Raw genomic sequence first — 12,884 nt, forward strand, 5'->3', positions numbered from 1 at the left:
AACTCTTGGGCTTAAGTGATTCTCTTGCCTCAGCCTCCCAAGTAGCTGGGACTACAGGCACCCACCAAAACACCCAGCTATTTTTTGATGTAGTTATGATTGTTGTTTGGCAGGCCTGGGCTGGATTCAAACCCTCCAGCTCCTGTGTATGTGGTTGGCACCCAGCCGCTGAGCTACAAGCACCGAGCCAATGGTTCATTCTATTTATGTGCTCATCTCACATAATCTCTGAAAAGGAAAAGTGAATTAATATTTAATGATCTTCTTACTATGTACCAGAGACTGAGGTCACCACTTTAGTTCTTTTGATTATTATTATTCACATTTTCAATATTATAAAATGAATATCAAAATGTTAAATGATTACTCCTTGACTCTATAGCTAAAAGTGGAGGAATTCATGTGAGAATCTCATTCTAGATTTTCTAGAAAAAACTAGTTCTGTCTGGTCTTCAGACCATGTTTTTCCCTTAAACCATGCTATTTTACATAATATTGATACCAAATTAGATCATTAACTAATTTCTTGGTATTCAAAATTATTATTCCCCCTACTTACTGTGTGGTAATGAACAAGTATTATAGAGTTCTCCTGGGTATAGTGGTATGTGTCAGTGATAGTCTGAGATTAATACATAGTTGTTTGGCATTTAGTTACTCATTTAACAAACATTGATTCAAGTCCTTCTGAGTGACTGATACCATGTTTGAGATATACAGAGAAATATTTTTAATCCCATCTCCACAGATTTCATTATGTACTATCAAAAATAGATTTATCAACAAAGAATACTTTAAAGAACACTCTGCTTAATAATTATTATTTGAGTATTGAGAAAGAAAAAAATATTTTTTAACATATTAGATATTATGGAGAAGGTAACATATGTTTGTGGTTAAGATTGGAAAGATGAATTTGCATAGAATACAGGGAAAGAATGATCCAGGCAGATAGGAAAATACAAGCAAAGACCCTGAAAATTAAATTATATAATGCATTCTAGACATAGTCAGTGTTTTTTTGACCTTAGGGTCAGGGAAACACTGAAGAAAGTAAAAAAAAGAGGAACTAGAGAAATAAGTCATGGCCAGATTATAAAGAGCATGTGTGTCTGATGAACTGTGATGACCTACAAGGAAGTCTTTGAAGAATTTTGAGCAGAAGAATATCGTAATCATATGAGTAACTTTCTGCTTTTACACATGGCTCTCATCCTAGGTGGTGTTGCTTGTGTCATCACATTGCATTGTTTTTATACTAACAATTAGTCAGCAAATATTTTCCTGCACAGAATAAATTAGTAGAGCTGTAAGAACACCCCTTTAAGTCTTTCTCACTCTTATCACTCAGATATGCCTTCTCTTGTAGGAGAAAAAGAGATGAGAGTTAGCTAGGCATTTCACATGATAAGCAGTGTGTTTTATCAAAGCAACATTTCTTATTTGGAATCCTAGAAAATGTTATCTTATGTGCACATGGTCAAAATGCTATTGTAAGAAAGAGAAGAATATAAAAACCACTTCAGTTAAACAATGAAAGTGTGAAATAGTATAGTTAAGTCAGTGGGGAACAATGATTTTCATTAATAAATATGTTTTGTTTTGTTTTGTTTTGAGACAGAGCCTCAAGCTATCCCCCTGGGTAGAGTGCCGTAGCATCGCAGCTCACAGCAACCTCCAGCTCCTGGGCTCAAGCGAGTCTCCTGCCTCTGCCTCCCAAGTAGCTGGGACCACAGGTGCCTGCCACAATGCCTGGCTATTTTTTGGTTGCAGCCGTCATTGTTGTTTGGCGGGCCTGGGCTGGATTCGAACCCACCACCTTAAGTGTATGTGGCTGGCGCCTTAGCCACTTGAGCCACAGGTGCTGAGCCATAAATAGGGATTTTTATCCTCTAAGTTTATTTTTACCCAAATTTTGAGGTCCTTTTCCTCATCCAGGGCAGCAAGAGTAGCCAATTCTACTGGGAAGGAAACAAAGTTGTCAAGACCTTGGCTTTTGCTACTGGCCTGGCAAGGACCATCTGACACTAGTGTCACAGTGCTGCCTGGCTGTCACTCAGACCCAGAGTGCCCGGCTCATCTGCACATTTCCCCTGAACACCTCCCATTGCCTGTGTCCAGAATATTTATACATTTTCCTTCCCACATTTTCAGCAGAAGGTAATCCTCTCTCTAGTCAGTAGGCAACCTTTCCGGACCTGATACATCAGTCATTTTCCCCAGTTGGCTACTGTTGGCAGGGAGTCTGCATCACCCACTATGTTGCCCCATTATGGATAAAAGGGAACATTGGGCGCATAGCAATGAATTAGTCGTGTGCAAAGTGTCACTTGGGCCTGATATGATTCTATGTAAAATAAATCCACAATCTTTACGAAGCTCATATGAAGTAGAACATATCTTACCATCTCTGACCTAGCACCCCACTGGGAAAATCCACTGTATGTATCCAGGAGGTCCTCTCTGCCTGGATAATTCCACAGACCACGGGTCTCTCACATCCTACATCCTTTCTGCAGTGCAGAGAATGGGCCATGGTGACACCAGAAGAGAGATTTTCTTGTGTTTTAAAATCCGTATATGTTTGATTAGTGTTTTTACAATTAAATAGCTAGTAGTTAGCAGGTAAGTCTTGAGGAGATATTGCAGGGTATAGGGATACATTACAAAAATCAATTATTTTTCTAATTGGTTAACAATGACACATTGAACTCTGGTAAGTTTCTCAAGAAAAATGTGTCCATTATTTACATTAGTGCTATTTTAATGATGCTACCTGAATAAGGGATTCATTTTGGAGCAATGAAGTTGAACAAATGTTTAAAGGATAAGGCCCTTCCTACCTTCAGAAATTGGATTACGTTATGGATGGTTAGAGTTCAGAGGGATCACACCCACCTTCGGCTGTCTTTATACTCACAGGAGTAGATGTCAGAGTAGAGATTGGAAAAATGGTTAAGTACGAATGGAGAAAACAGACTCTAAGAATAAAAGGATTTTATTCCAGACTAATTATTTGTGTAGCACTGAGCAATGACTTAATTGCTCTGTACCTGGATTTCTTTTCCCCAAAATGGGATTATTGATAACCGTATCTAACCATGAATTAGCTTTAGGATTGCCAGATAAAGTACAGGGAAAGTTAATTTGAAAGTCAAGTAAACAAGAGCTAGATTTTTAGTATAAATATGCCCAAAACGGCCTGGGACAGAATTATAATGAAAAAGTTGCTGTTTATCTGAAAAGCAAATGTCACTGGGCATTCATTACTCTTATTAGTTAAGTCTGGACCTAATAAGAATTAAGTGACACAATGTGTGCAGTCTCTAGGGGTCGGTGCTAGAGACACAGCAGTGATGAGTTCCATTGATGCTACTTGTATTGTTTTCTAGTTACCTGCCTGTTAAGATCAGGAATCAGTTATAATCCAGATTTATTACTTTCATAAGTCTGCACTGCTGTGTTACATTTTTTTTATAAATTATCTTCAACTACAAATTAAAAAAAAAACAAATTTCTAGCATGTAGTCAGTACCTTTCCTTGAATAATAATCTGTATGAATTCAGAAAAATAAAAAGGCAAATTTTGATGTCAGACAGAGTTGAACAGAATGTGAAAGTGGGGGGGCACCAACACACCCCCACGAATCAGGAGAGGTTCAAATCCTAACTGTCGGCTGACCTGCTTTCTGCACGTTGCTGCCTAACATTACTCATCCCAAAGTCATTACTCCCTCTCTATTACTGTGAGTAAACAAAACTTGATTACAAGTAATGACCCCTAGAAGCACTTATATCCTATTTTCTCATTTCAGAAGATCATCCTCATTCAAATGCTTCAGTTCTTCCAGCATTATTACATCTAGTAGAATAATGGTGTAGAAATGGCCTTTTGTTCTAATAATAATATTTACCTTTTGTCTCTGAGAGCAATTAGAAGGCAACCTGAGGTATTAAAATTATGAATATTGATATCATTTTATAATACATTGGATTGGAGATATATATATATATATACAGACACACACACATATAAGTTCACGAACTCATCCTAGAAAAAGTGCTACATACCTCATTGGTGAGTATCACCATGGTCCCCTTCAAAGTACTGCCTTTGGGAAGCTGTGCACTGATGCCAGTGCCTAGCCCACCTTTGCAAGCAGTTTTGGAACTCTTTCTCTGGAACGGCCAGAGCTATCACTATATTAACCTGATGTCCTGAATGTTAGGGTGAAAGAGAAGCAGCCTGACTCTGTTCTGTTGTAACTCTTATTCCTGAGAATCGGTGGGGAGGAAAAGCAGGCCTGACTCCCGTTCTGTTGTTTTGTTACATTTTATTGCTTCAAAAACACCAGTTCTGCTTGCCTATCCTCCCATTGCACGGTATTTTAAATACACCTGGTTAGAACTGTTAAAACTATTCATATTGAGTAGAAAGTCATAACTACCACGATTGTGTAAACCCATGGACTACCCTTGTGACAGCCCTTGTGATTATGTTAAGGTGGTCTTCATACCATCGGTATATGATATTGAAATGTTAAAAGAACAACCTTGACTCCTTTTTACCATTTACTCCCTTTTACCTTCAAAACTAGTTCCTGCTCAAAGGAGTAGGGGCGCTGGCCCCATATGCCAGAGGTGGTGGGTTCAAACCCAGCCCTGGCCAAAAACTGCAAAAAAAAAAAAACCAAAACTAGTTCCTCTTCTTTGCCCTCCCATTATGTAACTAAATGCATTTGCTTGTGGTTGTGGCCCTAGTGATTATATACTTTTGTGATCATGCCCTTCATGACCCTTACCTCCCCTCCCTACATTTCTCCCCAGGACATTGTGGTTTATACCTAGTTTATAAGGAGGGGAAATTACTAATCACTCTTGGGATCATAGCATTGTGTAAAATAACTAACTGCCCTGCTCTCGTGATTTCCCCCAACCCTTTACTACTATTTTTGTTTCTGTAATTATGCTTACTTTCCCCCCAGAAAAGTTTTGCCCTATAAAAGCAAGGGCCCGCAATAACTTGGGGCTGCTCTCAGAAACCCCATGTTGGGACACTGAGGCAGTCACCAGCCAGCTCTTCAATGAAAGGACTCCTCTTTAAATTGGACCTCTCTGGTGGTGTGGTCTTTGAGAGACTCCTGGGCATAACACTCAATATCATCAAAATGTCTTCCTCTCAATAGTTCTTCAGGCAAAGACAAAGGACTTCAGTCTAGATCAGGTGAGTCGGGAGGGTGTTTCGGTTTGGCCATTGGTTTGCTGGCTGAACACTGCCTCCAAGATACCATCCATCAGTGAACTCCTTCGGGATCATTTTGCCACGCATCATTCTCATGTCAAGATTTTTAGTTAAGATTTTCCTGACTCTTCCTCTGTCAATGTTTACTTGGTCTGCTACTGTTGACATACAATTTGACAAATTTGCAATATTTTCATCAGTTCTGATCATTACTGACTGCCCTGATCTCTCTTCATCAGAGATGCCTGTTCTCCCCTCAGAAAAACCTTTAGCCCATTTGTACATGGCCATTTTCTTCATGGCATTATCCCCATAAACTTGGGCTAACATGTCCCTGATTTCACATCCACTCTTGAAAAGTTTAAAAAGAAGCATAACGTTTGTTCACTGCTCAGCTTCAACCTCCCATGTTCTTGCAATGACACACAAAACACGCAAGAACAATAACAAATGCCCTCAGCAAGACACCACCACAGGTCTCCATGAACACAGCTGTGAGACACTGATACACCAAAGTTACGAAACCTTACTGAGCTGGGTTTTTTTGTTGATGTTTGACTTTTTGTTTTTGAGGCAGATTCTCACTTGTTTTGCCCTTGGTAAAGTGTTGTAGCATCACAGCTCACAGCAACCTCAAACTCTTTTAGGCTTAAGCGATTTTCTTGCCTCAGTCTCCCTAATAGCTGGGACTATAGGCACCTGCCACAATGCCCAACTATTTTTTTGTTGTCATTGTCCTTGATGTCTATCTGGCCTGGGCTGGGTTCAGTGCCACCCTCGGTGCATGTGGTCAGTGCCGTAACCCCTGTGCTATAGGTGCCACCTTTACTGAGCTGTTTGTACAGTGCTGCCAATAGAAGTGCCTAGAGGCAAGTTCATGAACTTAATTGTCAGGCCTGGTATATGCACACACACACATATAATTGGAAAGGGAAAAATTCAAGTATAGGAGATGATAGAGGATAAGGAGAGAGAAGTGTCCCATCCTCCAGAATCCTTGATCTTCCTATGGCCATGAAAAAATAGCCTTGGCCAGTTGATAGCACTGGGCCGACACTTCCCATGAAAACACAGCTGTATGTGCTTTTGTATTGGTAAGAACTAAAGTTCTGGGAAATCTTATTGTGGATTTTCCTGGTCAGGGTGTTAATGCCCTGAACTCACTCAGTTATACTCACACACTGGGGGAGGTGGTTGTGGGAGCCATCTGTTGTTGTGGGACTCTTTGACAAGAGCCTTTCTGGCTGGAGTTAGATGTTACTTCACTCTGGTTTTGATTCAATTTTCTTGATGAGTAGAGCCTAGTGTTCTGTCCTCAGGAATCTCCCAGTTCCCTGGAGGCAGCAGCATTTGGACTGTGAGGGTAGGAGAGCTCTCCAGCAGCTCTGGAGCCCACTGACTGTGACAGATGTGGGTAGGGGAGAAATGAACCATCCACCTGCCCTGATGAGCTCTGAGCCTCCTGGGGGTTGATCTCTGCTGGTATCTTGCTCCCCTACCTTCTCCTCCTGCAAATGTCTGGTAGTCTCTGGCACTTTCCCTTGGAATTATACTTGATCTATGTTCATTTGTTTTTTTTTTTTCTTTTCTTTTTTTATTAAATCATAGCTGTGTACATTGATATAGTCATGGGGTACAGTGTGCTGTTTTTATATACAATTTGAAATATTTTCATCAAACTGGTTAACATAGCCTTCATGTCATTTTCTTAGTTGTTGTGTTAAGACATTTATATTCTACATTTAAAAAGATTCACATGTACCCTTATAGGATGAACCACAGGCACGATCCCACCAATCATCCTCCCTCCGTCCGTCCTCCCACAGCCCATCCCCTCCCTCTCCCCTTTCCCCATATTCTTGGGCTATAATTGGGTTATAGCTTTCCTATGAAAGCTATAAATTAGTTTCATAGTAGGGCTGTGTACATTGAGTACTTTTTCTTGATTCTCAAGATACTTTGCTAAGAAGAATATTTTCCAGCTCCATCCATGTAAACATGAAGGAGGTAAAGTCTCCATCCTTCTTTAGGGCTGTGTAGTATTCCACGGTGTACATATACCACAATTTATTGATTCATTCGTGGGTCGATGGGCACTTGGGCTTCTTCCAAGACCTAGCAATTATGAATTGGGCTGCAATAAACATTCTGCTGCAAATATCTTTGTTATTATGTGATTTTTGATCTTTTGGATATATACCTAGTAGAGGAATTGTAGGATCAAATGGCAGGTCTATTTTTAGTTCTCTAAGTGTTCTCCAGATGTCTTTCCAAAAGGAACATATTAATTTGCAATCCTAAAAGCAGTGTAGAAGTGTTCCTTTTTCTCCACATCCATGCCAGCATCTCTGATTTTGTGATTTTGTGATTTGGGCTAATCTTACTGGTATTAGATGATATCTCAAAGTAGTTTTGATTTGCATTTCTCTGATGCTTAAGTTGATGAGCATTTTCTCATATATCTATAGGCCATGTGCCCATCTTCTTTACAGAAGTTTCTCTTCAAATCCCTTGCCCACCCTGTGATGAGATCACTTGTTCTTTTCTTGCTAATTCTTTTGAGTTCTCTGTGGATTCTCGTTATTAAGCCTTTGTCAGAGACATAACTTGCAAATATCTTCTGACATTCTGAGGGCTGTCTGTTTGCTTTACTTACTGTGTTTTTGGCTGTGCAGAAGCTTTTTAGTTTGATCAGATCACAGTAATGTATTTTTGATGTTGCTTCAATTGCCTGGGGAGAGAGGGGGAGTTCCTCCTCAACTCAGAAACAAAAATAAAGCAGGAGGAATCACACTACAAGACCTCAGACTATACTATAAATCAATAGTGATCAAAACAGCATGGTACTGGCACAAAAACAGAGAGGTAGATGTGTGGAACAGAATAGAGAACCAAAAGATGAACCCAACTACTTACTGCTATGTGGTCTTTGACAAGCCAATCAAAAACAGTGAGTGGGGAAAAGATCCCCTATTTAACAAATGGTGCTGGATGAACTGGCTAGGGACCTGTAGAAGACTGAAACTGGATCCACACCTTTCACCACTAAGATTGACTCTCACTGGATTAAAGATTTAAACTTAAGACATGAAACTATAAAAATTCCAGAAGAAAGTATAGGGAAAACACTTGTTTTTTCTTTTTCATCTTAAAGCATTTCCTTTTTTCTGAGACTATCTGGCAGGTGACATTTCTGGTAATCATCTTGTCTACTTCCCATGCTCCTCCCAGAGGGTGGGGGTCAGCTGAGCAAGGCCAGAGTCCCTGGCATGGGCAGCAGGCCCATGTCCTCCCTCTACCTTTATCTTTCTGGCTGACCCACCTCCTTCTCTTATATTTTACATTATGGACAGCAAATTCATAGCAAACCTTATCTTATTAAATTAAAATTTATAATATTTAATCTAATATTTATCTAACATGTGTTTATTCTGGCAATTGGTTGTGTTTATGTAGATGTTATTTCTCACTACCACAAAATCCTTCTAAACATATATTGTTTCCCTGTTTTCAGAGGAGAAAATCGAGAATCAGCAGTATCAACAACCAAGCCAAGGTCTCTCAGTAATTAATGAGTTGGGAAAGCCAGATTCAAACATAGGACCCCATGGTCCACCCTTTTTCAGTCTACCATATGTACTATCATTATGGTGGAAATGTGTTTAATAATTTTAAAAAATGTCAAATAGACAGGTAGTTCAGAGAAAAGAAAGTTTTTTGTAATCTAGTAAAAGGCACAACTATTACTTTTACACTGAATGTTTGATTCCATAACCCATGGATGTTGTAATACTTCACATGATGCTAAATGCCCCACTTGGGTTGGCTTCACAGGAGGCCAGTGATCAGGACAGAACAATGAGCTAACTGGCCATAGGGACACCTTATCATAAACAATTCAGTGTTGAATAAGTAATGATGTTTGCACCACAAATTCATACATATTCATATATACTCATACAATCATATTGCCTTTTTTTAATTTCTAATTAAAATATAGCTAAGAATAACAGAACAAGAAGGGAAAAAAACAGTTTTTATTGGAACACCTTTTTGAGGAAATCCTAGGTTTTACCTGCAAAAATTAAAATAGCAATGTTTTGCCTTTTTTTACACATTTAAGAATTATAAAGAAATTGGTCATTTTGCCATAATATAAAATATAAAATGTGTGAGTGATTATTTTAGCAACATTGATAATGTGAATTGATGTAAGTTCAATAATTTAAACTCTACACTAATTCAATCATTTATACAATGAATACATCATTTTATTCAAAATACCTAAAGGGCACGCCATCAGATAAATTTATATGTAAGTATAGACAAATAGGGAACTATTTTCTGGAGAAAAAGTGGCACATTTTTGTCTGAGTTCAAAAATTAAGCTAAATGGCACATGTTACTGGTTTTCCTCTATTAATGGGTTAAATATTACGGCACAGGTAAAATCTTATTACACTTAACTCCAAAACCGAACAAAACACCAAAAAAGGATTTGCATTATGTAAAGAGATACTGATATGATTTGATTAATTTGCTTATATAAGTTTCTCATAGATAAGGAGGAAAAAAGCTAAAATATTCTTTATTGCTTTCATCATTGAACTTATTTTCAAAACTGTGACATTGTCTTATCAATGACTAATAAAAGTGACTGGTCCCTAAATTATTTTATTGTGTAAAATTTTCTAGAGAGCTTTTCCATTCCCCATCAGATACAATAAAAAATTAAGCACATTTGCCTCCTATACCTGGTCCTATTATCACTGCCGCAGCGACCTCATTTCTTCAGATCTGAGAGTGTGACTGTCTCCTGGTTTGACTGTCTCTTCCTAGAGAAATTTTTCCACTAAAGATGCATTAGAGGTTAAGAAGGGAATACTGTAACTCTTCAAAAAGAATTGTTTTTGTTTCGTCAAAACTTGAAGGACCTAATTCATGGAGAAAATATTAAGACAAAGATGCCATAACTAACGGTCACAAATCAATAATCCCCACAATGGAAGCAAGAAGCGTGAAACACACAGAGAAAGCGAGAAACACATTCCTGTTTAAAGAACAGACCCATCTTATTTCATATCTCTATCCACTACGTGGGGTCTACCCTGCACAGACCTGAGATGGCGGCTTATACCTGGCTGAGCTGGTGTGTGGGGCGGGAGAGCGCTTCCTCAAGGCTACTCCACACTGTTCCATCCACCATGTGCTCTCCTGATTCATTTTTTCCTGCAATGTTAAGTAATTTTAACTTTAAGAAAATTGCAGGAAATGACTCAGATGATGGCACAAAATGTCTTTGTCCTTCATTTCCTTGTCAGTATTATATTTGTCATATGTCAAATATACGAAACATTAGAAAAAAGCTAGAAACCAATCTGGCTGTGAGTACTTCCCCTCTCTCACTACTGAAGTATTGAAATTGCCTGATTCCTTTTCTCTCTTCTCTTTTCATTATCTAATGCTTTAGTGTTTCAAAAAAAAAAAATAAAGAATTCTTCAAGAATAAATACACCTGAAGAAGCTTGAAGCTTGGAACAACTTAACCTCTAGATAATCTCTATGTGTGTATTTCATTCCATCTTATTCTTCCAAGAACTAAACAATATTGATTATATTTATTTCTTTGTGGCAATGTAATAATAAAATGAAATACTGATGTGTAAATATAAGGGAGAACATGTTAGTTATTTTTTCATTAAGTTTTTCTTAACTCATTTTTTTGGTTTTTGTTAAATCATAACTGTGTACATTGATGCATTTATGGGGTTCAGTGTACTGATTTGATAAACAATGTGAAATGCTTACCTCGAACGGATTAACACATACATCACCTTACTTATTTGTTGTGGTAAGATAATTAATTATACTCTTTTCTTAATAGTTTTGAAATGGCAGGAGGAGGGAGGGTATTTGGGGGGACCTCACATAATGTGCATGAGCAATGGTACATTTCGAAACTATTTTAACTTCTCCTTTGTCAAAATCCAGTGATGTGTGCATTAAAATAATTCATACGCGGTCTGGGTAAATTGATTTTGTGAATTAAATTTAGCCTAGTGGTGCCCTCTCCTGTAAAGAAAGCACTTCTCTCTTCTGAGCTCAAGCCCTGGCTTCAACATCCTATTAAGACCTTAAGAAATTATCACGGATGAGGGGGACCCACATTTCTGTCATCACCTGCCTCCGCTCTCCACCACAGGCCCTTGAAAGATCCCATCTCTTTACCCCTTTCCTTTCTAAGGTTCTTCTGTGTCCTGTTACCATAGAAACAGAATAGGGGCAGGTGCTAATAAGGCTGTTTCTATAGAGCAGCGGTTCTCAACCTGTGGGTCGTGCCCCACAGGAACTGTATTACAGGGTCATGGCATTAGGAAGGTTGAGAACCCCTGCTATGGAGACAAGAAGCACTGAATCGACTCCTTGGTTCTGTCCTTTTTCTCATTTGCACTTTGAGAGCTGAGTGGATGTTCCTTCTAAGGACTGTTCTTTCACACAAAACTTTAGGACATGTTTTTGCCTATCCATTTAATTCTAAAAATATTAATATTTTTCATTTTTCTCTATGTTGTTTTCGTTAGAGCTTGACTGTCAAATTCAAGGCTCCTCAGTGTGTTCTACACTAGCTTCAAAAAAGATGTATTTTTTTAATTTTTTAATTCTTTTAATGTATAAAGAAACTGAAAATGTGCTGAGCTTGTAGTAAAATGTGAGTGAAGATCGTACTTTCCGTGTCAGTAAATCCTTTTATTCAGGTGCCACCTGCAGCCTGTAACTTACCAGATAAGCTAATATCTGGATTTTGTTCCTGTAACTTCTATACTTCAACTTCAGGCAGCACATTGAAGGCCCTGGTCTGTGTGACTGGGCTCAGAAGCATGAAATTTAAAGCCCAAAGTGGTCTGTAGTGACAGGCAAAGACCCACTCATTAATGAGTGAGAAGGAAGAAGTAACCAGGTAATAAGTACGGGTCTTGCTCAAGGTTCTGTGAACTATAGTCTCTTTCTTACTCTCCCTCCCTCAGTCCCTCTCTCTTTCTCCCTCTCTCTCCACCGTCATTGTACAGCTAGATGACACTATTATCCTTCTTTATATCCTTGTTCTATCAGCATTTTATACTTTCAATTGTATTTACTTATTACTTTTAAAGTTCTTTTGTTAAAACCTAAGACACAAGTACCCACATGGGCCTGGTCTTACCTGAGTCTGACTCATAAATACCACGGTCCCCCATCTCTATGTCTTGTCCCAGCAGAAGGTCTTCAGTGACAGTAACACCCCAGAGCTGCCATCTACTATGACATCAGCATCTTCATCTGGAGTGCTTCCTGAAGGGTCTGCCTGAGGCTATTTCACAGTTAACTTTTTTTGCATTAAGTAGAAGTAATATACTCTGAAATAATGATAAAAATATAGTATAATAAATAAAAGGCAATGGGAAATTTTCAGATCCACTATAGTCTTGTGGGCCCACCATCATACATGTGGTTCATCCCTAACCAAAATATATCCTTCTGTGGTACATGACCATATAGATTTAGACAGGTGTGTGTAGAGGTGCATATGCACGTATATACACACATATCAAAACTTTAGCATGATCCTATGAAGTAGGCATTCTAGACCCACGTTAAGAACCAG

This window comes from Otolemur garnettii, unplaced genomic scaffold (genome assembly GCF_000181295.1).
Source record: "Otolemur garnettii isolate 467f Iridium unplaced genomic scaffold, OtoGar3 scaffold00030, whole genome shotgun sequence".
NCBI classification, from domain to species: domain Eukaryota; kingdom Metazoa; phylum Chordata; class Mammalia; order Primates; family Galagidae; genus Otolemur; species Otolemur garnettii.